Genomic DNA, 25553 nt, shown 5'->3' on the forward strand with positions numbered 1-25553 from the left:
TGGCATACCGCACACGTCCACACAGACGGAGAGATATGAAGAGGAAGGAGGATGAACGAACGAAGAAAGACGCACCGTGTTCTCAAGCAGCCAGTCAGCCAGGCTAGAGACTTGACTTCTTCCTCTGCCCTCCACACTCTCTCCTAGCGTGTTGCCAGAATGCAGGGAGCCGGAAGCCTACTTTACTTTTCTCTTCGGCGTGGAGGCCCGGCAGCGGAGGGGTGATGGCTGTTCCGGCGCTGGGCGGGGCCATGCTAATGTAATCAGGCGGCAGCTGAGCCTGGCCCGTGCGTCTGCGTTTAGCACAGGTGCGCCCATCCCGGGGGCCCGGCAGGCCTGCACAGGCAGTGGGAAGGGGGCCCCCCCTGGCAGCTGGTAGCTGGCCGGGGTTAGCCGGCTGTGCGGGGCAGTGCTGGGTTGTTACCTCGTCGCCGCTGCTGCATTTAGAAGGTAGTTTAGCTGTAATTCGCAGGGAGTGTGGTGTGTCGGCGGGCGCGGCTGCGGAGAGTAATCGGGTTATCGCTTCTCGGCCTTTTGGCTAAGATCAAGTGTAGTATCTGTTCTTATCAGTTTAATATCTGATACGTCCCCTATCTGGGGACCATATATTAAATGGATTTTTGGAACAGGGAGATGGAAGAAGAGCTTGCTCTGTCCACTCCGCGCATCGACCTGGTATTGCAGTACCTCCAGGACCGGTGCACTACTCTCTCTAACTAGTGTCAAAAAACAGATCAAAACTACTCAAATAACCGGCTGACTAACTAAGTTAGTGTAGGGAAGTGTAGTGGAGAAATGAAGTGTCCCTCTGCAAAGTGAATTTTGCCAGAAAGCAAGTGTTGTGTTGTGTTGTCTGTCCACCCACCCACCCTGCTGTGCGTTCTCTGTCTGTGCTGCTCCTGCTGGGTGCAGGATACATAGTGAAATCCACAATAAAAACATTGTTTCAAATCAGTGTGTGTGCCTATTTTTGTGCATCTGTGTCATTTATTTATGGATTCTGTATTTTGCATTGGTTATCAGAACCTGACCTGAGAACTGCCAAGAAAAGAAGTCAGAAAAACACACCAAAAAATAAAGAAAACCACAACCAAAGAAAAAATTTTTTTTATTTATTTTGATTAGTCTGTATTGTACTTGCGTGGCGCAGTTGCTGCAGGTCCAAAAAATCATGAACGGATCACTTTCCTTCACGTTTGCAAGTTGTCCTCTGCAAGAAAAGCAGCTGCATCCTTCCCCCAGAGAGCCTCCAGCGGACTGGCAGGCAGAGCCCTGGCTGCAGCCCCTTTACTAAGCAGCTGCCTGGGACCAGGGCATTGTGACATCAACGGCTGGCTTCCTGCATGACTCAGCACCTGCTCAGGTGCCTGCTTCAGTGCCAGCCTGGCTGTGAGAGGGTGCAGCAGGCTAGGAAGGCAACTCCTGTTTAGGCTCTCCACTCCCCGGCCTGTGTCTCCCTCTTGTGGCATACCGCACACGTCCACACAGACGGAGAGATATGAAGAGGAAGGAGGATGAACGAACGAAGAAAGACGCACCGTGTTCTCAAGCAGCCAGTCAGCCAGGCTAGAGACTTGACTTCTTCCTCTGCCCTCCACACTCTCTCCTAGCGTGTTGCCAGAATGCAGGGAGCCGGAAGCCTACTTTACTTTTCTCTTCGGCGTGGAGGCCCGGCAGCGGAGGGGTGATGGCTGTTCCGGCGCTGGGCGGGGCCATGCTAATGTAATCAGGCGGCAGCTGAGCCTGGCCCGTGCGTCTGCGTTTAGCACAGGTGCGCCCATCCCGGGGGCCCGGCAGGCCTGCACAGGCAGTGGGAAGGGGGCCCCCCCTGGCAGCTGGTAGCTGGCCGGGGTTAGCCGGCTGTGCGGGGCAGTGCTGGGTTGTTACCTCGTCGCCGCTGCTGCATTTAGAAGGTAGTTTAGCTGTAATTCGCAGGGAGTGTGGTGTGTCGGCGGGCGCGGCTGCGGAGAGTAATCGGGTTATCGCTTCTCGGCCTTTTGGCTAAGATCAAGTGTAGTATCTGTTCTTATCAGTTTAATATCTGATACGTCCCCTATCTGGGGACCATATATTAAATGGATTTTTGGAACAGGGAGATGGAAGAAGAGCTTGCTCTGTCCACTCCGCGCATCGACCTGGTATTGCAGTACCTCCAGGACCGGTGCACTACTCTCTCTAACTAGTGTCAAAAAACAGATCAAAACTACTCAAATAACCGGCTGACTAACTAAGTTAGTGTAGGGAAGTGTAGTGGAGAAATGAAGTGTCCCTCTGCAAAGTGAATTTTGCCAGAAAGCAAGTGTTGTGTTGTGTTGTCTGTCCACCCACCCACCCTGCTGTGCGTTCTCTGTCTGTGCTGCTCCTGCTGGGTGCAGGATACATAGTGAAATCCACAATAAAAACATTGTTTCAAATCAGTGTGTGTGCCTATTTTTGTGCATCTGTGTCATTTATTTATGGATTCTGTATTTTGCATTGGTTATCAGAACCTGACCTGAGAACTGCCAAGAAAAGAAGTCAGAAAAACACACCAAAAAATAAAGAAAACCACAACCAAAGAAAAAATTTTTTTTATTTATTTTGATTAGTCTGTATTGTACTTGCGTGGCGCAGTTGCTGCAGGTCCAAAAAATCATGAACGGATCACTTTCCTTCACGTTTGCAAGTTGTCCTCTGCAAGAAAAGCAGCTGCATCCTTCCCCCAGAGAGCCTCCAGCGGACTGGCAGGCAGAGCCCTGGCTGCAGCCCCTTTACTAAGCAGCTGCCTGGGACCAGGGCATTGTGACATCAACGGCTGGCTTCCTGCATGACTCAGCACCTGCTCAGGTGCCTGCTTCAGTGCCAGCCTGGCTGTGAGAGGGTGCAGCAGGCTAGGAAGGCAACTCCTGTTTAGGCTCTCCACTCCCCGGCCTGTGTCTCCCTCTTGTGGCATACCGCACACGTCCACACAGACGGAGAGATATGAAGAGGAAGGAGGATGAACGAACGAAGAAAGACGCACCGTGTTCTCAAGCAGCCAGTCAGCCAGGCTAGAGACTTGACTTCTTCCTCTGCCCTCCACACTCTCTCCTAGCGTGTTGCCAGAATGCAGGGAGCCGGAAGCCTACTTTACTTTTCTCTTCGGCGTGGAGGCCCGGCAGCGGAGGGGTGATGGCTGTTCCGGCGCTGGGCGGGGCCATGCTAATGTAATCAGGCGGCAGCTGAGCCTGGCCCGTGCGTCTGCGTTTAGCACAGGTGCGCCCATCCCGGGGGCCCGGCAGGCCTGCACAGGCAGTGGGAAGGGGGCCCCCCCTGGCAGCTGGTAGCTGGCCGGGGTTAGCCGGCTGTGCGGGGCAGTGCTGGGTTGTTACCTCGTCGCCGCTGCTGCATTTAGAAGGTAGTTTAGCTGTAATTCGCAGGGAGTGTGGTGTGTCGGCGGGCGCGGCTGCGGAGAGTAATCGGGTTATCGCTTCTCGGCCTTTTGGCTAAGATCAAGTGTAGTATCTGTTCTTATCAGTTTAATATCTGATACGTCCCCTATCTGGGGACCATATATTAAATGGATTTTTGGAACAGGGAGATGGAAGAAGAGCTTGCTCTGTCCACTCCGCGCATCGACCTGGTATTGCAGTACCTCCAGGACCGGTGCACTACTCTCTCTAACTAGTGTCAAAAAACAGATCAAAACTACTCAAATAACCGGCTGACTAACTAAGTTAGTGTAGGGAAGTGTAGTGGAGAAATGAAGTGTCCCTCTGCAAAGTGAATTTTGCCAGAAAGCAAGTGTTGTGTTGTGTTGTCTGTCCACCCACCCACCCTGCTGTGCGTTCTCTGTCTGTGCTGCTCCTGCTGGGTGCAGGATACATAGTGAAATCCACAATAAAAACATTGTTTCAAATCAGTGTGTGTGCCTATTTTTGTGCATCTGTGTCATTTATTTATGGATTCTGTATTTTGCATTGGTTATCAGAACCTGACCTGAGAACTGCCAAGAAAAGAAGTCAGAAAAACACACCAAAAAATAAAGAAAACCACAACCAAAGAAAAAATTTTTTTTATTTATTTTGATTAGTCTGTATTGTACTTGCGTGGCGCAGTTGCTGCAGGTCCAAAAAATCATGAACGGATCACTTTCCTTCACGTTTGCAAGTTGTCCTCTGCAAGAAAAGCAGCTGCATCCTTCCCCCAGAGAGCCTCCAGCGGACTGGCAGGCAGAGCCCTGGCTGCAGCCCCTTTACTAAGCAGCTGCCTGGGACCAGGGCATTGTGACATCAACGGCTGGCTTCCTGCATGACTCAGCACCTGCTCAGGTGCCTGCTTCAGTGCCAGCCTGGCTGTGAGAGGGTGCAGCAGGCTAGGAAGGCAACTCCTGTTTAGGCTCTCCACTCCCCGGCCTGTGTCTCCCTCTTGTGGCATACCGCACACGTCCACACAGACGGAGAGATATGAAGAGGAAGGAGGATGAACGAACGAAGAAAGACGCACCGTGTTCTCAAGCAGCCAGTCAGCCAGGCTAGAGACTTGACTTCTTCCTCTGCCCTCCACACTCTCTCCTAGCGTGTTGCCAGAATGCAGGGAGCCGGAAGCCTACTTTACTTTTCTCTTCGGCGTGGAGGCCCGGCAGCGGAGGGGTGATGGCTGTTCCGGCGCTGGGCGGGGCCATGCTAATGTAATCAGGCGGCAGCTGAGCCTGGCCCGTGCGTCTGCGTTTAGCACAGGTGCGCCCATCCCGGGGGCCCGGCAGGCCTGCACAGGCAGTGGGAAGGGGGCCCCCCCTGGCAGCTGGTAGCTGGCCGGGGTTAGCCGGCTGTGCGGGGCAGTGCTGGGTTGTTACCTCGTCGCCGCTGCTGCATTTAGAAGGTAGTTTAGCTGTAATTCGCAGGGAGTGTGGTGTGTCGGCGGGCGCGGCTGCGGAGAGTAATCGGGTTATCGCTTCTCGGCCTTTTGGCTAAGATCAAGTGTAGTATCTGTTCTTATCAGTTTAATATCTGATACGTCCCCTATCTGGGGACCATATATTAAATGGATTTTTGGAACAGGGAGATGGAAGAAGAGCTTGCTCTGTCCACTCCGCGCATCGACCTGGTATTGCAGTACCTCCAGGACCGGTGCACTACTCTCTCTAACTAGTGTCAAAAAACAGATCAAAACTACTCAAATAACCGGCTGACTAACTAAGTTAGTGTAGGGAAGTGTAGTGGAGAAATGAAGTGTCCCTCTGCAAAGTGAATTTTGCCAGAAAGCAAGTGTTGTGTTGTGTTGTCTGTCCACCCACCCACCCTGCTGTGCGTTCTCTGTCTGTGCTGCTCCTGCTGGGTGCAGGATACATAGTGAAATCCACAATAAAAACATTGTTTCAAATCAGTGTGTGTGCCTATTTTTGTGCATCTGTGTCATTTATTTATGGATTCTGTATTTTGCATTGGTTATCAGAACCTGACCTGAGAACTGCCAAGAAAAGAAGTCAGAAAAACACACCAAAAAATAAAGAAAACCACAACCAAAGAAAAAATTTTTTTTATTTATTTTGATTAGTCTGTATTGTACTTGCGTGGCGCAGTTGCTGCAGGTCCAAAAAATCATGAACGGATCACTTTCCTTCACGTTTGCAAGTTGTCCTCTGCAAGAAAAGCAGCTGCATCCTTCCCCCAGAGAGCCTCCAGCGGACTGGCAGGCAGAGCCCTGGCTGCAGCCCCTTTACTAAGCAGCTGCCTGGGACCAGGGCATTGTGACATCAACGGCTGGCTTCCTGCATGACTCAGCACCTGCTCAGGTGCCTGCTTCAGTGCCAGCCTGGCTGTGAGAGGGTGCAGCAGGCTAGGAAGGCAACTCCTGTTTAGGCTCTCCACTCCCCGGCCTGTGTCTCCCTCTTGTGGCATACCGCACACGTCCACACAGACGGAGAGATATGAAGAGGAAGGAGGATGAACGAACGAAGAAAGACGCACCGTGTTCTCAAGCAGCCAGTCAGCCAGGCTAGAGACTTGACTTCTTCCTCTGCCCTCCACACTCTCTCCTAGCGTGTTGCCAGAATGCAGGGAGCCGGAAGCCTACTTTACTTTTCTCTTCGGCGTGGAGGCCCGGCAGCGGAGGGGTGATGGCTGTTCCGGCGCTGGGCGGGGCCATGCTAATGTAATCAGGCGGCAGCTGAGCCTGGCCCGTGCGTCTGCGTTTAGCACAGGTGCGCCCATCCCGGGGGCCCGGCAGGCCTGCACAGGCAGTGGGAAGGGGGCCCCCCCTGGCAGCTGGTAGCTGGCCGGGGTTAGCCGGCTGTGCGGGGCAGTGCTGGGTTGTTACCTCGTCGCCGCTGCTGCATTTAGAAGGTAGTTTAGCTGTAATTCGCAGGGAGTGTGGTGTGTCGGCGGGCGCGGCTGCGGAGAGTAATCGGGTTATCGCTTCTCGGCCTTTTGGCTAAGATCAAGTGTAGTATCTGTTCTTATCAGTTTAATATCTGATACGTCCCCTATCTGGGGACCATATATTAAATGGATTTTTGGAACAGGGAGATGGAAGAAGAGCTTGCTCTGTCCACTCCGCGCATCGACCTGGTATTGCAGTACCTCCAGGACCGGTGCACTACTCTCTCTAACTAGTGTCAAAAAACAGATCAAAACTACTCAAATAACCGGCTGACTAACTAAGTTAGTGTAGGGAAGTGTAGTGGAGAAATGAAGTGTCCCTCTGCAAAGTGAATTTTGCCAGAAAGCAAGTGTTGTGTTGTGTTGTCTGTCCACCCACCCACCCTGCTGTGCGTTCTCTGTCTGTGCTGCTCCTGCTGGGTGCAGGATACATAGTGAAATCCACAATAAAAACATTGTTTCAAATCAGTGTGTGTGCCTATTTTTGTGCATCTGTGTCATTTATTTATGGATTCTGTATTTTGCATTGGTTATCAGAACCTGACCTGAGAACTGCCAAGAAAAGAAGTCAGAAAAACACACCAAAAAATAAAGAAAACCACAACCAAAGAAAAAATTTTTTTTATTTATTTTGATTAGTCTGTATTGTACTTGCGTGGCGCAGTTGCTGCAGGTCCAAAAAATCATGAACGGATCACTTTCCTTCACGTTTGCAAGTTGTCCTCTGCAAGAAAAGCAGCTGCATCCTTCCCCCAGAGAGCCTCCAGCGGACTGGCAGGCAGAGCCCTGGCTGCAGCCCCTTTACTAAGCAGCTGCCTGGGACCAGGGCATTGTGACATCAACGGCTGGCTTCCTGCATGACTCAGCACCTGCTCAGGTGCCTGCTTCAGTGCCAGCCTGGCTGTGAGAGGGTGCAGCAGGCTAGGAAGGCAACTCCTGTTTAGGCTCTCCACTCCCCGGCCTGTGTCTCCCTCTTGTGGCATACCGCACACGTCCACACAGACGGAGAGATATGAAGAGGAAGGAGGATGAACGAACGAAGAAAGACGCACCGTGTTCTCAAGCAGCCAGTCAGCCAGGCTAGAGACTTGACTTCTTCCTCTGCCCTCCACACTCTCTCCTAGCGTGTTGCCAGAATGCAGGGAGCCGGAAGCCTACTTTACTTTTCTCTTCGGCGTGGAGGCCCGGCAGCGGAGGGGTGATGGCTGTTCCGGCGCTGGGCGGGGCCATGCTAATGTAATCAGGCGGCAGCTGAGCCTGGCCCGTGCGTCTGCGTTTAGCACAGGTGCGCCCATCCCGGGGGCCCGGCAGGCCTGCACAGGCAGTGGGAAGGGGGCCCCCCCTGGCAGCTGGTAGCTGGCCGGGGTTAGCCGGCTGTGCGGGGCAGTGCTGGGTTGTTACCTCGTCGCCGCTGCTGCATTTAGAAGGTAGTTTAGCTGTAATTCGCAGGGAGTGTGGTGTGTCGGCGGGCGCGGCTGCGGAGAGTAATCGGGTTATCGCTTCTCGGCCTTCTGGCTAAGATCAAGGTCTTAGTCAGGAGGTATAGGGAACCCGAGGTGACTCGGCCTTTGAGCTTGCGCTCACTGCTGCTATAGGGTCATCAAGGGGGAACTTTAACGAGTAACCCCGTTCACGGGGACTGCTTCCCCAGGTGGTCCTTTGTGGCGGGGGTGTGGGTACTCGGAAGGGTCTAAACCATGGCGCAGCTAAAAGCGCTCCGGAATTGCTTCCGTCTACAGGTTCAGCCTGACGCAGTGAAGGAATACTCGATCCGCAGAGTCTGGGTGGATGTCGTGCAGAACTGCCTTAACGTTAAGGTAAATGACTTGTTTGCTGTTCAGGAATTTCCTGCAAGTGGCACTTACGATCTCGTTTTCTTCACCGAGGACAAATGCCTGGCGATCTACGAAAATGCTCGTCGGAAAAAAGAACTGGGAGATCCTCTGCTGGAGAAGTTATCTTTTGATCTTCGTTTCGATGTTGGCGCAAGATTCGTCACCATACATCTATACAATCCGCACATAGAGCCAGAGATGGTAAGACTTTTTCTTCAAAAGTACTGTGATGTGCAGGGTTCCCCCCAGAAGCTTCTGAACCCGTGGGGCATGTGGAAGAGCAAGCTTAAATTCAAAGTCAAGTTTCGAAGGGATCCCAACGGGTATAATGGCTTGCAGCACCCCCCTGGTGTGTTCACCCTTGCTGGGGACCGCTGTACTCTGTCATACCCTGGTCAGCCATTATATTGTAGAAACTGTTTCTCTTATGGGCATCTGAAAGATTCTTGCAAGATTCAGCGCTGCAGACTGTGTTTGGAGGAGGGACATTTAGCTAGGGACTGCTCCCAGCGCTGCTGTGACCTCTGTGGTGCTGCTACTCACCTAGCCAGAAGCTGTCCTAAAATGGATGGCAAGCGATTGTATAGTCAGGTAGCCCAATGGCTAGGGAGTGAGAAAAAGCCTTCAATGGCTGAAATCTTGAGAAAGCCACTATATGAGGGAGACACTGATGGGCTGCCATCTGATAGTGAGGATGAGGAAAATGTTATCCCTGACACATTGCCAGATAAATCTGCTGCCGAGATTGCACCATGTGTGGCCCCTGTGAATGATCCTCAGACTGCTTCTGCTTCCCCTGGGTCGGGTCCCCCTCAGGGTGAGGTTACTAATGTCTCAAATCCCCCTGCAACTAACTCTGAACTGATCTCTGCAGCTGTGCTGCCGCCTCCGCGTCTGCATGGAGCAGATAGTGTAGCTATTGTACCGGACACTGCAGGAGAAAGCTCCGTGGGTGAATTGCAGGACACTCCCTCAGTTGTTCCCCCCACTGCTACTGTCGCTGAGGACACTGATGGTTTTCTGTCCCAGCGCAAAAAAAGAGAGAAAAAAGAGAAAAAAGATAAGAAAAAGAAGACAGAGCAGCGTCTCCCCGAGTCCCCGGCTGGGGAGGGGAGGAGCCAACCCTCCTCCTCCTCCTCCAGCGCTGTTCAGAGCAAATCAGCCGCTGAGACTGATACTTCCACGGCACAAACAGCTGATCGAGGTACACCGGAGCTCCGTGATCCCCGCGGCCAGGGGGCGGAGCTTCCAATTAAAGGCGCCCACACCCAGAAAGTGATAAAAAGTACAAAAGAGTCCTGTACACCCCAGGACAGTGTAAGCAAAGCACAGGAAATATTGAATAAAGCTGCAGGCAACACCTTTCCCTTTTCACAGCTACATGGCATGGAAGCCTTAGATATGATCGATGCTTCTATTAACCAATTAGCAGATGACGAGATGGAAGTAGAAAATAATTCTGATCATAGCACAAGCAGTGATGAGGAGTCTAGCAAAGAGGACCGTCCAGCCGCGCAGAAAGTCAGCCGTGAGAACCCCTCCGGCAATATGCGCAGCTCCAAAAAACTGAAAACGGATGATAGTAGTGGTGTTCCTGGAGGTGACCCCGCAACTATACCTGATCATGGATCCCAGCAGTAACATTTTTCTCCTTCTCGTCGCCATGAGCCTGTCACTCCTATCACTTAACACCCGGGGTATAGGTTCGCTGTATAGGAGAACTGCGATTTTGAAGGATCTGGCCACTGTAAAATGTGATCTGATTGCGCTACAAGAATGCATGCTGACCTCTGCACCAAAAGCTAGTGAATGGACTTATGGGGAGTCAGTCTGGTCCACTGCGGGATCCAACCGCAATGAGGGAGTAGGCCTTTTGGTGAAAAACCCTGCAGCGCACATACTCACCTCTCATACAATCGTTCCTGGCAGACTATTGCAAGTCGATCTAGATTTCAGAGGACACTTTCTGAGAATATTTATTATATATTGCCCAGCAGAAAAGAAAGACCGCCTGTCGCTTCTGGAAACACTTAAGCTATACTTACCTGGCAGAAGCAGCACCATTGTCACGGGTGACTTTAATCTGATTTACCGAGTGAAAGACCGTGTAGGTGTTGCAGACGCAAAATTAGATATTTCTAGTACGGCCTTTAAGCAGACCATGCAGGACTTCAGGCTACAGGACTCATTCCTGGCCGCACCAAAACACTCACACCAGTTCACCTTCTTCTCCGACAAGGGGACAGTCCGTTCTAGGATTGACTATATGCTGGCATCGGAGCACTTAAAAGTATTGGAGTACTCCCAGGCTCCATTTACCTTCACGGATCATCAGGGGATCAAGTCATCTATATGTTTTGATAGCTCTGTAAACTTTGGATCAGGTTTCTGGAAACTGAACTCTAGCCACTTAGAGGATAAGACGGCGCTACAGGCATTTGAAGGTCAATATGCAAACTGGCAACAGCAAAAGTGGCGCTTTTCCTCCAGAATACAATGGTGGGAATGGGCCAAATTACAAATTAAAACTTTCTTCCAGTCCTGGGGAAGGACGAAGGCTTGGCAAAAGAGACAGCAGGAACAAGAACTTAACAGCCGTTTGCAAACGCTGTTTGGGTTCAAAGAAAGAGGGATGGATGTCTCTGCTGAAGTGGCTGAAATTAGAAGTAAACAGAAAATGATCCTTCTGCAGAAAGGCAAAGGCCTGGTCTTCAGGGCCAAGATTAAAGCCTTGGATGAAGATGAGAAATGTAGCCGCTACTTCTTCAAGAAAACTTTGCGCACCAAAGACACTCTTACGTCTGTCTGGCAGCAGGACCAGGAAGTGCAAGGGGATGCCATGCAGGCAGAAATAGTCTCCTTTTACAGAAAGTTATACAAAGCACAGCCCTGTGCCAACCCCCAAGAAATGGATCAATATCTAAAGGTGCTGGATAAACACCTTCTGAAAGAGGATGCTGAGCTCCTGGATTGTGACGTGACAGAGGAGGAAGTCTGGCAGGCAGTCAATGCCATGGCAAAGAACAAAACGCCTGGCAAGGATGGATTGCCGGCAGAATTCTATCAAGTTGCTTGGCCTTACATCAAGAGCGACATGTTTGAAGTCGTGAAAGAAGTGTTTGCGGCCGGAGCCCTACCAGACTCCATGCGAGAAGGGATAATCACCTTGATATACAAGAAAAAAGGAGATAAGCGAGATATCCGCAATTGGCGACCGATAACGTTGCTAAATTGTGACTACAAACTGATTGCTAAACTGATAGCGGGCCGTATCTCCCAGGTGGTTACCACCTTGATCGAAGATCACCAGACCTGTGCGGTGCCCGGCCGCAGGATCTCAGACAACCTCATTCTGTTACGAGATGTTACGTACTATGTCCAGTCACACAATATGGCCTTGCTTTTGGAGTCAATCGACTTAGAAAAGGCGTTCGACAAAGTGTCACATTCGTTTTTACTGGCAGTTCTCAGCAGGATGGGCTTCCCCCCCATGATCCTCAAACTGATTGCAGGACTGTACACCCGGATATCCAGCCAGCTGCTGATTAATGGCATTCTTTCTGAGTCCTTTCCAATTGAGTCAGGGGTCCGGCAGGGTTGCCCCCTGTCCCCTCTGGTCTTCATATGTATAATGGAACCATTACTGAAATCCATCTCAGCAGATAAAGCCTTTCGAGGAGTTCTGATACCAGGAAGTGATGGCCGCTCTCTAAAAACGGCCGCATATATGGATGATGTGGTGCTGGTCTGTTCCTCCCCGCGGGATGTAAGAAGAGGTCATCTCCACCTAAAGATTTTTTGTGCCACCACAGGGATGTCAGTGAATTGGGCCAAGTGCCAGATTTGTAACCTGGGCAAGCAAATACCCATTGAAGTGGAACAGGTAAAGCAAGTAGAAGAGATCTCTATATTGGGAGTTTCTTTCAATCACCAACTGAATGGCGCCTCCGACTTCAAAAAAATACTGGATACAGTTCAGCAGAAATTGGATTTCTGGAGACTTCGACACCTGACCTTTACAGGAAGGACATTGATAGTTAAGGCGGTGATCCTTCCGATCTTGTTATACTACACTGTGATCTTTCCCCCTCCAATACGCTGGACACAGCGCCTGACCAAAAAGCTGTTTACCTTCTTTTGGAACGGCCGCATGGAGCGGTGCAGCAGAGCAAAGATCATGAAGAAGACGGAACATGGAGGCTTTAACTTCCCTGATGTGGCCAGTTTCTTGAGCCTACACTACTGGCTTACAGCGGCCACCACTTTCAAGAGGGATGGCACCACTGCGCTCATGATGAGGTATCTTGGTGGCTGGCTCTTCACAAAATGGGGATGGTGCATGAGGGATTTGCGGAGACCTATGGCCCTAGTTATTCCACAATTCTACCTGAAACTTCAGACTATTAAGGAAGGATGGAAACTGCAATTACTCACTGGAGATCATACTTGCAAAAAAACGTTGAAGGCCTGGTTAGCAAAAGATGAACTTGCCAACGAAGTTCCTGGCCTTAATTCACAAGGGGGAGCTTTAACCTGGAAGAACATGAGAACTGGCGGCTTATCAAACCGTCAGAGAGATGTTGTATGGCTAGCTCTCCTAAATTGCCTACCCACTCGTTCCTTCCTGAAAAGCAGGGACTTAATTAGATCAGAGGTATGCCCACGGGAAGGTTGTGGGGGAATTGAAAACGTGGCCCATCTGTTCTGGTCTTGCTTCTTCCCCTCCCAAGTGAAGATAAAATTAAAGCCATTGTTCAAACTTTTGCTGGGTACCTCAAGCATCACCTATACGAACCTCCTTACAGGGTGGTGGCAGGGGGATAAAACCAAAAGGCGCATGGCATGGCTCTGCTTCTCCTTGCTCAAGGAAGTGTTGTGGGATGTCAGGAACTTACTAGTATTCAAGAAAGAAAACATCTCGGTTGAAGACTGTGTTAATCTGTATTTGTCTCGTTTATATATTGTTTACCTGTATGATGTTTCACACTCTGACCAGGACACGGCTGCACAACGTTGGTACCCGGGCGATTGGCAAGCAGCTATAACTTGAAGTGTAACTTGTGTTTGTTTCTTCTTGTACACCTCTGTTCCAAATTTCCATTTGTAACCCCCTTTATGAAGGAAAAGATGAGACCTTTGATCTCCAAAAATGATATAATTATTTATTTATATTAAAAGATTGGCTCTGATGATGATCCTTGAACCTAGCACAAGTCGTGATTGCCTCAGTGATCTAACGCCTCGCTAGTCAAGCCTGAAGAGTAAAAAAAAAAAAAAAAAAAAAAAAAAAAATCTGTTCTTATCAGTTTAATATCTGATACGTCCCCTATCTGGGGACCATATATTAAATGGATTTTTGGAACAGGGAGATGGAAGAAGAGCTTGCTCTGTCCACTCCGCGCATCGACCTGGTATTGCAGTACCTCCAGGACCGGTGCACTACTCTCTCTAACTAGTGTCAAAAAACAGATCAAAACTACTCAAATAACCGGCTGACTAACTAAGTTAGTGTAGGGAAGTGTAGTGGAGAAATGAAGTGTCCCTCTGCAAAGTGAATTTTGCCAGAAAGCAAGTGTTGTGTTGTGTTGTCTGTCCACCCACCCACCCTGCTGTGCGTTCTCTGTCTGTGCTGCTCCTGCTGGGTGCAGGATACATAGTGAAATCCACAATAAAAACATTGTTTCAAATCAGTGTGTGTGCCTATTTTTGTGCATCTGTGTCATTTATTTATGGATTCTGTATTTTGCATTGGTTATCAGAACCTGACCTGAGAACTGCCAAGAAAAGAAGTCAGAAAAACACACCAAAAAATAAAGAAAACCACAACCAAAGAAAAAATTTTTTTTATTTATTTTGATTAGTCTGTATTGTACTTGCGTGGCGCAGTTGCTGCAGGTCCAAAAAATCATGAACGGATCACTTTCCTTCACGTTTGCAAGTTGTCCTCTGCAAGAAAAGCAGCTGCATCCTTCCCCCAGAGAGCCTCCAGCGGACTGGCAGGCAGAGCCCTGGCTGCAGCCCCTTTACTAAGCAGCTGCCTGGGACCAGGGCATTGTGACATCAACGGCTGGCTTCCTGCATGACTCAGCACCTGCTCAGGTGCCTGCTTCAGTGCCAGCCTGGCTGTGAGAGGGTGCAGCAGGCTAGGAAGGCAACTCCTGTTTAGGCTCTCCACTCCCCGGCCTGTGTCTCCCTCTTGTGGCATACCGCACACGTCCACACAGACGGAGAGATATGAAGAGGAAGGAGGATGAACGAACGAAGAAAGACGCACCGTGTTCTCAAGCAGCCAGTCAGCCAGGCTAGAGACTTGACTTCTTCCTCTGCCCTCCACACTCTCTCCTAGCGTGTTGCCAGAATGCAGGGAGCCGGAAGCCTACTTTACTTTTCTCTTCGGCGTGGAGGCCCGGCAGCGGAGGGGTGATGGCTGTTCCGGCGCTGGGCGGGGCCATGCTAATGTAATCAGGCGGCAGCTGAGCCTGGCCCGTGCGTCTGCGTTTAGCACAGGTGCGCCCATCCCGGGGGCCCGGCAGGCCTGCACAGGCAGTGGGAAGGGGGCCCCCCCTGGCAGCTGGTAGCTGGCCGGGGTTAGCCGGCTGTGCGGGGCAGTGCTGGGTTGTTACCTCGTCGCCGCTGCTGCATTTAGAAGGTAGTTTAGCTGTAATTCGCAGGGAGTGTGGTGTGTCGGCGGGCGCGGCTGCGGAGAGTAATCGGGTTATCGCTTCTCGGCCTTTTGGCTAAGATCAAGTGTAGTATCTGTTCTTATCAGTTTAATATCTGATACGTCCCCTATCTGGGGACCATATATTAAATGGATTTTTGGAACAGGGAGATGGAAGAAGAGCTTGCTCTGTCCACTCCGCGCATCGACCTGGTATTGCAGTACCTCCAGGACCGGTGCACTACTCTCTCTAACTAGTGTCAAAAAACAGATCAAAACTACTCAAATAACCGGCTGACTAACTAAGTTAGTGTAGGGAAGTGTAGTGGAGAAATGAAGTGTCCCTCTGCAAAGTGAATTTTGCCAGAAAGCAAGTGTTGTGTTGTGTTGTCTGTCCACCCACCCACCCTGCTGTGCGTTCTCTGTCTGTGCTGCTCCTGCTGGGTGCAGGATACATAGTGAAATCCACAATAAAAACATTGTTTCAAATCAGTGTGTGTGCCTATTTTTGTGCATCTGTGTCATTTATTTATGGATTCTGTATTTTGCATTGGTTATCAGAACCTGACCTGAGAACTGCCAAGAAAAGAAGTCAGAAAAACACACCAAAAAATAAAGAAAACCACAACCAAAGAAAAAATTTTTTTTATTTATTTTGATTAGTCTGTATTGTACTTGCGTGGCGCAGTTGCTGCAGGTCCAAAAAATCATGAACGGATCACTTTCCTTCACGTTTGCAAGTTGTCCTCTGCAAGAAAAGCAGCTGCATCCTTCCCCCAGAGAGCCTCCAGCGGACTGGCAGGCAGAGCCCTGGCTGCAGCCCCTTTACTAAGCAGCTGCCTGGGACCAGGGCATTGTGACATCAACGGCTGGCTTCCTGCATGACTCAGCACCTGCTCAGGTGCCTGCTTCAGTGCCAGCCTGGCTGTGAGAGGGTGCAGCAGGCTAGGAAGGCAACTCCTGTTTAGGCTCTCCACTCCCCGGCCTGTGTCTCCCTCTTGTGGCATACCGCACACGTCCACACAGACGGAGAGATATGAAGAGGAAGGAGGATGAACGAACGAAGAAAGACGCACCGTGTTCTCAAGCAGCCAGTCAGCCAGGCTAGAGACTTGACTTCTTCCTCTGCCCTCCACACTCTCTCCTAGCGTGTTGCCAGAATGCAGGGAGCCGGAAGCCTACTTTACTTTTCTCTTCGGCGTGGAGGCCCGGCAGCGGAGGGGTGATGGCTGTTCCGGCGCTGGGCGGGGCCATGCTAATGTAATCAGGCGGCAGCTGAGCCTGGCCCGTGCGTCTGCGTTTAGCACAGGTGCGCCCATCCCGGGGGCCCGGCAGGCCTGCACAGGCAGTGGGAAGGGGGCCCCCCCTGGCAGCTGGTAGCTGGCCGGGGTTAGCCGGCTGTGCGGGGCAGTGCTGGGTTGTTACCTCGTCGCCGCTGCTGCATTTAGAAGGTAGTTTAGCTGTAATTCGCAGGGAGTGTGGTGTGTCGGCGGGCGCGGCTGCGGAGAGTAATCGGGTTATCGCTTCTCGGCCTTTTGGCTAAGATCAAGTGTAGTATCTGTTCTTATCAGTTTAATATCTGATACGTCCCCTATCTGGGGACCATATATTAAATGGATTTTTGGAACAGGGAGATGGAAGAAGAGCTTGCTCTGTCCACTCCGCGCATCGACCTGGTATTGCAGTACCTCCAGGACCGGTGCACTACTCTCTCTAACTAGTGTCAAAAAACAGATCAAAACTACTCAAATAACCGGCTGACTAACTAAGTTAGTGTAGGGAAGTGTAGTGGAGAAATGAAGTGTCCCTCTGCAAAGTGAATTTTGCCAGAAAGCAAGTGTTGTGTTGTGTTGTCTGTCCACCCACCCACCCTGCTGTGCGTTCTCTGTCTGTGCTGCTCCTGCTGGGTGCAGGATACATAGTGAAATCCACAATAAAAACATTGTTTCAAATCAGTGTGTGTGCCTATTTTTGTGCATCTGTGTCATTTATTTATGGATTCTGTATTTTGCATTGGTTATCAGAACCTGACCTGAGAACTGCCAAGAAAAGAAGTCAGAAAAACACACCAAAAAATAAAGAAAACCACAACCAAAGAAAAAATTTTTTTTATTTATTTTGATTAGTCTGTATTGTACTTGCGTGGCGCAGTTGCTGCAGGTCCAAAAAATCATGAACGGATCACTTTCCTTCACGTTTGCAAGTTGTCCTCTGCAAGAAAAGCAGCTGCATCCTTCCCCCAGAGAGCCTCCAGCGGACTGGCAGGCAGAGCCCTGGCTGCAGCCCCTTTACTAAGCAGCTGCCTGGGACCAGGGCATTGTGACATCAACGGCTGGCTTCCTGCATGACTCAGCACCTGCTCAGGTGCCTGCTTCAGTGCCAGCCTGGCTGTGAGAGGGTGCAGCAGGCTAGGAAGGCAACTCCTGTTTAGGCTCTCCACTCCCCGGCCTGTGTCTCCCTCTTGTGGCATACCGCACACGTCCACACAGACGGAGAGATATGAAGAGGAAGGAGGATGAACGAACGAAGAAAGACGCACCGTGTTCTCAAGCAGCCAGTCAGCCAGGCTAGAGACTTGACTTCTTCCTCTGCCCTCCACACTCTCTCCTAGCGTGTTGCCAGAATGCAGGGAGCCGGAAGCCTACTTTACTTTTCTCTTCGGCGTGGAGGCCCGGCAGCGGAGGGGTGATGGCTGTTCCGGCGCTGGGCGGGGCCATGCTAATGTAATCAGGCGGCAGCTGAGCCTGGCCCGTGCGTCTGCGTTTAGCACAGGTGCGCCCATCCCGGGGGCCCGGCAGGCCTGCACAGGCAGTGGGAAGGGGGCCCCCCCTGGCAGCTGGTAGCTGGCCGGGGTTAGCCGGCTGTGCGGGGCAGTGCTGGGTTGTTACCTCGTCGCCGCTGCTGCATTTAGAAGGTAGTTTAGCTGTAATTCGCAGGGAGTGTGGTGTGTCGGCGGGCGCGGCTGCGGAGAGTAATCGGGTTATCGCTTCTCGGCCTTTTGGCTAAGATCAAGTGTAGTATCTGTTCTTATCAGTTTAATATCTGATACGTCCCCTATCTGGGGACCATATATTAAATGGATTTTTGGAACAGGGAGATGGAAGAAGAGCTTGCTCTGTCCACTCCGCGCATCGACCTGGTATTGCAGTACCTCCAGGACCGGTGCACTACTCTCTCTAACTAGTGTCAAAAAACAGATCAAAACTACTCAAATAACCGGCTGACTAACTAAGTTAGTGTAGGGAAGTGTAGTGGAGAAATGAAGTGTCCCTCTGCAAAGTGAATTTTGCCAGAAAGCAAGTGTTGTGTTGTGTTGTCTGTCCACCCACCCACCCTGCTGTGCGTTCTCTGTCTGTGCTGCTCCTGCTGGGTGCAGGATACATAGTGAAATCCACAATAAAAACATTGTTTCAAATCAGTGTGTGTGCCTATTTTTGTGCATCTGTGTCATTTATTTATGGATTCTGTATTTTGCATTGGTTATCAGAACCTGACCTGAGAACTGCCAAGAAAAGAAGTCAGAAAAACACACCAAAAAATAAAGAAAACCACAACCAAAGAAAAAATTTTTTTTATTTATTTTGATTAGTCTGTATTGTACTTGCGTGGCGCAGTTGCTGCAGGTCCAAAAAATCATGAACGGATCACTTTCCTTCACGTTTGCAAGTTGTCCTCTGCAAGAAAAGCAGCTGCATCCTTCCCCCAGAGAGCCTCCAGCGGACTGGCAGGCAGAGCCCTGGCTGCAGCCCCTTTACTAAGCAGCTGCCTGGGACCAGGGCATTGTGACATCAACGGCTGGCTTCCTGCATGACTCAGCACCTGCTCAGGTGCCTGCTTCAGTGCCAGCCTGGCTGTGAGAGGGTGCAGCAGGCTAGGAAGGCAACTCCTGTTTAGGCTCTCCACTCCCCGGCCTGTGTCTCCCTCTTGTGGCATACCGCACACGTCCACACAGACGGAGAGATATGAAGAGGAAGGAGGATGAACGAACGAAGAAAGACGCACCGTGTTCTCAAGCAGCCAGTCAGCCAGGCTAGAGACTTGACTTCTTCCTCTGCCCTCCACACTCTCTCCTAGCGTGTTGCCAGAATGCAGGGAGCCGGAAGCCTACTTTACTTTTCTCTTCGGCGTGGAGGCCCGGCAGCGGAGGGGTGATGGCTGTTCCGGCGCTGGGCGGGGCCATGCTAATGTAATCAGGCGGCAGCTGAGCCTGGCCCGTGCGTCTGCGTTTAGCACAGGTGCGCCCATCCCGGGGGCCCGGCAGGCCTGCACAGGCAGTGGGAAGGGGGCCCCCCCTGGCAGCTGGTAGCTGGCCGGGGTTAGCCGGCTGTGCGGGGCAGTGCTGGGTTGTTACCTCGTCGCCGCTGCTGCATTTAGAAGGTAGTTTAGCTGTAATTCGCAGGGAGTGTGGTGTGTCGGCGGGCGCGGCTGCGGAGAGTAATCGGGTTATCGCTTCTCGGCCTTTTGGCTAAGATCAAGTGTAGTATCTGTTCTTATCAGTTTAATATCTGATACGTCCCCTATCTGGGGACCATATATTAAATGGATTTTTGGAACAGGGAGATGGAAGAAGAGCTTGCTCTGTCCACTCCGCGCATCGACCTGGTATTGCAGTACCTCCAGGACCGGTGCACTACTCTCTCTAACTAGTGTCAAAAAACAGATCAAAACTACTCAAATAACCGGCTGACTAACTAAGTTAGTGTAGGGAAGTGTAGTGGAGAAATGAAGTGTCCCTCTGCAAAGTGAATTTTGCCAGAAAGCAAGTGTTGTGTTGTGTTGTCTGTCCACCCACCCACCCTGCTGTGCGTTCTCTGTCTGTGCTGCTCCTGCTGGGTGCAGGATACATAGTGAAATCCACAATAAAAACATTGTTTCAAATCAGTGTGTGTGCCTATTTTTGTGCATCTGTGTCATTTATTTATGGATTCTGTATTTTGCATTGGTTATCAGAACCTGACCTGAGAACTGCCAAGAAAAGAAGTCAGAAAAACACACCAAAAAATAAAGAAAACCACAACCAAAGAAAAAATTTTTTTTATTTATTTTGATTAGTCTGTATTGTACTTGCGTGGCGCAGTTGCTGCAGGTCCAAAAAATCATGAACGGATCACTTTCCTTCACGTTTGCAAGTTGTCCTCTGCAAGAAAAGCAGCTGCATCCTTCCCCCAGAGAGCCTCCAGCGGACTGGCAGGCAGAGCCCTGGCTGCAGCCCCTTTACTAAGCAGCTGCCTGGGACCAGGGCATTGTGACATCAACGGCTGGCTTCCTGCATGACTCAGCACCTGCTCAGGTGCCTGCTTCAGTGCCAGCCTGGCTGTGAGAGGGTGCAGCAGGCTAGGAAGGCAACTCCTGTTTAGGCTCTCCACTCCCCGGCCTGTGTCTCCCTCTTGTGGCATACCGCACACGTCCACACAGACGGAGAGATATGAAGAGGAAGGAGGATGAACGAACGAAGAAAGACGCACCGTGTTCTCAAGCAGCCAGTCAGCCAGGCTAGAGACTTGACTTCTTCCTCTGCCCTCCACACTCTCTCCTAGCGTGTTGCCAGAATGCAGGGAGCCGGAAGCCTACTTTACTTTTCTCTTCGGCGTGGAGGCCCGGCAGCGGAGGGGTGATGGCTGTTCCGGCGCTGGGCGGGGCCATGCTAATGTAATCAGGCGGCAGCTGAGCCTGGCCCGTGCGTCTGCGTTTAGCACAGGTGCGCCCATCCCGGGGGCCCGGCAGGCCTGCACAGGCAGTGGGAAGGGGGCCCCCCCTGGCAGCTGGTAGCTGGCCGGGGTTAGCCGGCTGTGCGGGGCAGTGCTGGGTTGTTACCTCGTCGCCGCTGCTGCATTTAGAAGGTAGTTTAGCTGTAATTCGCAGGGAGTGTGGTGTGTCGGCGGGCGCGGCTGCGGAGAGTAATCGGGTTATCGCTTCTCGGCCTTTTGGCTAAGATCAAGTGTAGTATCTGTTCTTATCAGTTTAATATCTGATACGTCCCCTATCTGGGGACCATATATTAAATGGATTTTTGGAACAGGGAGATGGAAGAAGAGCTTGCTCTGTCCACTCCGCGCATCGACCTGGTATTGCAGTACCTCCAGGACCGGTGCACTACTCTCTCTAACTAGTGTCAAAAAACAGATCAAAACTACTCAAATAACCGGCTGACTAACTAAGTTAGTGTAGGGAAGTGTAGTGGAGAAATGAAGTGTCCCTCTGCAAAGTGAATTTTGCCAGAAAGCAAGTGTTGTGTTGTGTTGTCTGTCCACCCACCCACCCTGCTGTGCGTTCTCTGTCTGTGCTGCTCCTGCTGGGTGCAGGATACATAGTGAAATCCACAATAAAAACATTGTTTCAAATCAGTGTGTGTGCCTATTTTTGTGCATCTGTGTCATTTATTTATGGATTCTGTATTTTGCATTGGTTATCAGAACCTGACCTGAGAACTGCCAAGAAAAGAAGTCAGAAAAACACACCAAAAAATAAAGAAAACCACAACCAAAGAAAAAATTTTTTTTATTTATTTTGATTAGTCTGTATTGTACTTGCGTGGCGCAGTTGCTGCAGGTCCAAAAAATCATGAACGGATCACTTTCCTTCACGTTTGCAAGTTGTCCTCTGCAAGAAAAGCAGCTGCATCCTTCCCCCAGAGAGCCTCCAGCGGACTGGCAGGCAGAGCCCTGGCTGCAGCCCCTTTACTAAGCAGCTGCCTGGGACCAGGGCATTGTGACATCAACGGCTGGCTTCCTGCATGACTCAGCACCTGCTCAGGTGCCTGCTTCAGTGCCAGCCTGGCTGTGAGAGGGTGCAGCAGGCTAGGAAGGCAACTCCTGTTTAGGCTCTCCACTCCCCGGCCTGTGTCTCCCTCTTGTGGCATACCGCACACGTCCACACAGACGGAGAGATATGAAGAGGAAGGAGGATGAACGAACGAAGAAAGACGCACCGTGTTCTCAAGCAGCCAGTCAGCCAGGCTAGAGACTTGACTTCTTCCTCTGCCCTCCACACTCTCTCCTAGCGTGTTGCCAGAATGCAGGGAGCCGGAAGCCTACTTTACTTTTCTCTTCGGCGTGGAGGCCCGGCAGCGGAGGGGTGATGGCTGTTCCGGCGCTGGGCGGGGCCATGCTAATGTAATCAGGCGGCAGCTGAGCCTGGCCCGTGCGTCTGCGTTTAGCACAGGTGCGCCCATCCCGGGGGCCCGGCAGGCCTGCACAGGCAGTGGGAAGGGGGCCCCCCCTGGCAGCTGGTAGCTGGCCGGGGTTAGCCGGCTGTGCGGGGCAGTGCTGGGTTGTTACCTCGTCGCCGCTGCTGCATTTAGAAGGTAGTTTAGCTGTAATTCGCAGGGAGTGTGGTGTGTCGGCGGGCGCGGCTGCGGAGAGTAATCGGGTTATCGCTTCTCGGCCTTTTGGCTAAGATCAAGTGTAGTATCTGTTCTTATCAGTTTAATATCTGATACGTCCCCTATCTGGGGACCATATATTAAATGGATTTTTGGAACAGGGAGATGGAAGAAGAGCTTGCTCTGTCCACTCCGCGCATCGACCTGGTATTGCAGTACCTCCAGGACCGGTGCACTACTCTCTCTAACTAGTGTCAAAAAACAGATCAAAACTACTCAAATAACCGGCTGACTAACTAAGTTAGTGTAGGGAAGTGTAGTGGAGAAATGAAGTGTCCCTCTGCAAAGTGAATTTTGCCAGAAAGCAAGTGTTGTGTTGTGTTGTCTGTCCACCCACCCACCCTGCTGTGCGTTCTCTGTCTGTGCTGCTCCTGCTGGGTGCAGGATACATAGTGAAATCCACAATAAAAACATTGTTTCAAATCAGTGTGTGTGCCTATTTTTGTGCATCTGTGTCATTTATTTATGGATTCTGTATTTTGCATTGGTTATCAGAACCTGACCTGAGAACTGCCAAGAAAAGAAGTCAGAAAAACACACCAAAAAATAAAGAAAACCACAACCAAAGAAAAAATTTTTTTTATTTATTTTGATTAGTCTGTATTGTACTTGCGTGGCGCAGTTGCTGCAGGTCCAAAAAATCATGAACGGATCACTTTCCTTCACGTTTGCAAGTTGTCCTCTGCAAGAAAAGCAGCTGCATCCTTCCCCCAGAGAGCCTCCAGCGGACTGGCAGGCAGAGCCCTGGCTGCAGCCCCTTTACTAAGCAGCTGCCTGGGACCAGGGCATTGTGACATCAACGGCTGGCTTCCTGCATGACTCAGCACCTGCTCAGGTGCCTGCTTCAGTGCCAGCCTGGCTGTGAGAGGGTGCAGCAGGCTAGGAAGGCAACTCCTGTTTAGGCTCTCCACTCCCCGGCCTGTGTCTCCCTCTTGTGGCATACCGCACACGTCCACACAGACGGAGAGATATGAAGAGGAAGGAGGATGAACGAACGAAGAAAGACGCACCGTGTTCTCAAGCAGCCAGTCAGCCAGGCTAGAGACTTGACTTCTTCCTCTGCCCTCCACACTCTCTCCTAGCGTGTTGCCAGAATGCAGGGAGCCGGAAGCCTACTTTACTTTTCTCTTCGGCGTGGAGGCCCGGCAGCGGAGGGGTGATGGCTGTTCCGGCGCTGGGCGGGGCCATGCTAATGTAATCAGGCGGCAGCTGAGCCTGGCCCGTGCGTCTGCGTTTAGCACAGGTGCGCCCATCCCGGGGGCCCGGCAGGCCTGCACAGGCAGTGGGAAGGGGGCCCCCCCTGGCAGCTGGTAGCTGGCCGGGGTTAGCCGGCTGTGCGGGGCAGTGCTGGGTTGTTACCTCGTCGCCGCTGCTGCATTTAGAAGGTAGTTTAGCTGTAATTCGCAGGGAGTGTGGTGTGTCGGCGGGCGCGGCTGCGGAGAGTAATCGGGTTATCGCTTCTCGGCCTTTTGGCTAAGATCAAGTGTAGTATCTGTTCTTATCAGTTTAATATCTGATACGTCCCCTATCTGGGGACCATATATTAAATGGATTTTTGGAACAGGGAGATGGAAGAAGAGCTTGCTCTGTCCACTCCGCGCATCGACCTGGTATTGCAGTACCTCCAGGACCGGTGCACTACTCTCTCTAACTAGTGTCAAAAAACAGATCAAAACTACTCAAATAACCGGCTGACTAACTAAGTTAGTGTAGGGAAGTGTAGTGGAGAAATGAAGTGTCCCTCTGCAAAGTGAATTTTGCCAGAAAGCAAGTGTTGTGTTGTGTTGTCTGTCCACCCACCCACCCTGCTGTGCGTTCTCTGTCTGTGCTGCTCCTGCTGGGTGCAGGATACATAGTGAAATCCACAATAAAAACATTGTTTCAAATCAGTGTGTGTGCCTATTTTTGTGCATCTGTGTCATTTATTTATGGATTCTGTATTTTGCATTGGTTATCAGAACCTGACCTGAGAACTGCCAAGAAAAGAAGTCAGAAAAACACACCAAAAAATAAAGAAAACCACAACCAAAGAAAAAATTTTTTTTATTTATTTTGATTAGTCTGTATTGTACTTGCGTGGCGCAGTTGCTGCAGGTCCAAAAAATCATGAACGGATCACTTTCCTTCACGTTTGCAAGTTGTCCTCTGCAAGAAAAGCAGCTGCATCCTTCCCCCAGAGAGCCTCCAGCGGACTGGCAGGCAGAGCCCTGGCTGCAGCCCCTTTACTAAGCAGCTGCCTGGGACCAGGGCATTGTGACATCAACGGCTGGCTTCCTGCATGACTCAGCACCTGCTCAGGTGCCTGCTTCAGTGCCAGCCTGGCTGTGAGAGGGTGCAGCAGGCTAGGAAGGCAACTCCTGTTTAGGCTCTCCACTCCCCGGCCTGTGTCTCCCTCTTGTGGCATACCGCACACGTCCACACAGACGGAGAGATATGAAGAGGAAGGAGGATGAACGAACGAAGAAAGACGCACCGTGTTCTCAAGCAGCCAGTCAGCCAGGCTAGAGACTTGACTTCTTCCTCTGCCCTCCACACTCTCTCCTAGCGTGTTGCCAGAATGCAGGGAGCCGGAAGCCTACTTTACTTTTCTCTTCGGCGTGGAGGCCCGGCAGCGGAGGGGTGATGGCTGTTCCGGCGCTGGGCGGGGCCATGCTAATGTAATCAGGCGGCAGCTGAGCCTGGCCCGTGCGTCTGCGTTTAGCACAGGTGCGCCCATCCCGGGGGCCCGGCAGGCCTGCACAGGCAGTGGGAAGGGGGCCCCCCCTGGCAGCTGGTAGCTGGCCGGGGTTAGCCGGCTGTGCGGGGCAGTGCTGGGTTGTTACCTCGTCGCCGCTGCTGCATTTAGAAGGTAGTTTAGCTGTAATTCGCAGGGAGTGTGGTGTGTCGGCGGGCGCGGCTGCGGAGAGTAATCGGGTTATCGCTTCTCGGCCTTTTGGCTAAGATCAAGTGTAGTATCTGTTCTTATCAGTTTAATATCTGATACGTCCCCTATCTGGGGACCATATATTAAATGGATTTTTGGAACAGGGAGATGGAAGAAGAGCTTGCTCTGTCCACTCCGCGCATCGACCTGGTATTGCAGTACCTCCAGGACCGGTGCACTACTCTCTCTAACTAGTGTCAAAAAACAGATCAAAACTACTCAAATAACCGGCTGACTAACTAAGTTAGTGTAGGGAAGTGTAGTGGAGAAATGAAGTGTCCCTCTGCAAAGTGAATTTTGCCAGAAAGCAAGTGTTGTGTTGTGTTGTCTGTCCACCCACCCACCCTGCTGTGCGTTCTCTGTCTGTGCTGCTCCTGCTGGGTGCAGGATACATAGTGAAATCCACAATAAAAAC

General features: G+C 51.3%; 13 non-coding genes and 1 pseudogene across 13 annotated transcripts; all 14 read left to right on the forward strand.

Moving 5' to 3' along the window:
- Window positions 1-518: 518 nt before the first annotated feature.
- LOC137504911 (U2 spliceosomal RNA) lies at window positions 519-709 on the forward strand. Its single transcript, XR_011019537.1, has one exon. It is a non-coding gene; the product is annotated as a U2 spliceosomal RNA (small nuclear RNA).
- A 1272-nt stretch (window positions 710-1981) lies between these two features.
- On the forward strand, window positions 1982-2172 carry LOC137504923 (U2 spliceosomal RNA). The gene has a single exon (XR_011019548.1). It is a non-coding gene; the product is annotated as a U2 spliceosomal RNA (small nuclear RNA).
- A 1272-nt stretch (window positions 2173-3444) lies between these two features.
- On the forward strand, window positions 3445-3635 carry LOC137504934 (U2 spliceosomal RNA). Its single transcript, XR_011019559.1, has one exon. It is a non-coding gene; the product is annotated as a U2 spliceosomal RNA (small nuclear RNA).
- Window positions 3636-4907: 1272 nt separating this feature from the next.
- Window positions 4908-5098, forward strand: LOC137504945 (U2 spliceosomal RNA). The gene has a single exon (XR_011019570.1). It is a non-coding gene; the product is annotated as a U2 spliceosomal RNA (small nuclear RNA).
- A 1272-nt stretch (window positions 5099-6370) lies between these two features.
- On the forward strand, window positions 6371-6561 carry LOC137504957 (U2 spliceosomal RNA). Its single transcript, XR_011019581.1, has one exon. It is a non-coding gene; the product is annotated as a U2 spliceosomal RNA (small nuclear RNA).
- A 6831-nt stretch (window positions 6562-13392) lies between these two features.
- Window positions 13393-13618, forward strand: LOC137505750 (U2 spliceosomal RNA; annotated as a pseudogene).
- A 1272-nt stretch (window positions 13619-14890) lies between these two features.
- Window positions 14891-15081, forward strand: LOC137504969 (U2 spliceosomal RNA). Its single transcript, XR_011019592.1, has one exon. It is a non-coding gene; the product is annotated as a U2 spliceosomal RNA (small nuclear RNA).
- Window positions 15082-16353: 1272 nt separating this feature from the next.
- Window positions 16354-16544, forward strand: LOC137504980 (U2 spliceosomal RNA). Its single transcript, XR_011019603.1, has one exon. It is a non-coding gene; the product is annotated as a U2 spliceosomal RNA (small nuclear RNA).
- Window positions 16545-17816: 1272 nt separating this feature from the next.
- LOC137504991 (U2 spliceosomal RNA) lies at window positions 17817-18007 on the forward strand. The gene has a single exon (XR_011019614.1). It is a non-coding gene; the product is annotated as a U2 spliceosomal RNA (small nuclear RNA).
- A 1272-nt stretch (window positions 18008-19279) lies between these two features.
- LOC137505002 (U2 spliceosomal RNA) lies at window positions 19280-19470 on the forward strand. The gene has a single exon (XR_011019625.1). It is a non-coding gene; the product is annotated as a U2 spliceosomal RNA (small nuclear RNA).
- A 1272-nt stretch (window positions 19471-20742) lies between these two features.
- On the forward strand, window positions 20743-20933 carry LOC137505013 (U2 spliceosomal RNA). Its single transcript, XR_011019636.1, has one exon. It is a non-coding gene; the product is annotated as a U2 spliceosomal RNA (small nuclear RNA).
- Window positions 20934-22205: 1272 nt separating this feature from the next.
- LOC137505024 (U2 spliceosomal RNA) lies at window positions 22206-22396 on the forward strand. The gene has a single exon (XR_011019647.1). It is a non-coding gene; the product is annotated as a U2 spliceosomal RNA (small nuclear RNA).
- A 1272-nt stretch (window positions 22397-23668) lies between these two features.
- On the forward strand, window positions 23669-23859 carry LOC137505036 (U2 spliceosomal RNA). Its single transcript, XR_011019658.1, has one exon. It is a non-coding gene; the product is annotated as a U2 spliceosomal RNA (small nuclear RNA).
- A 1272-nt stretch (window positions 23860-25131) lies between these two features.
- Window positions 25132-25322, forward strand: LOC137505047 (U2 spliceosomal RNA). Its single transcript, XR_011019669.1, has one exon. It is a non-coding gene; the product is annotated as a U2 spliceosomal RNA (small nuclear RNA).
- Window positions 25323-25553: the final 231 nt, after the last annotated feature.

This window comes from Hyperolius riggenbachi, chromosome 4, assembly GCF_040937935.1.
Source record: "Hyperolius riggenbachi isolate aHypRig1 chromosome 4, aHypRig1.pri, whole genome shotgun sequence".
Taxonomy (NCBI): Eukaryota; Metazoa; Chordata; class Amphibia; order Anura; family Hyperoliidae; genus Hyperolius; species Hyperolius riggenbachi.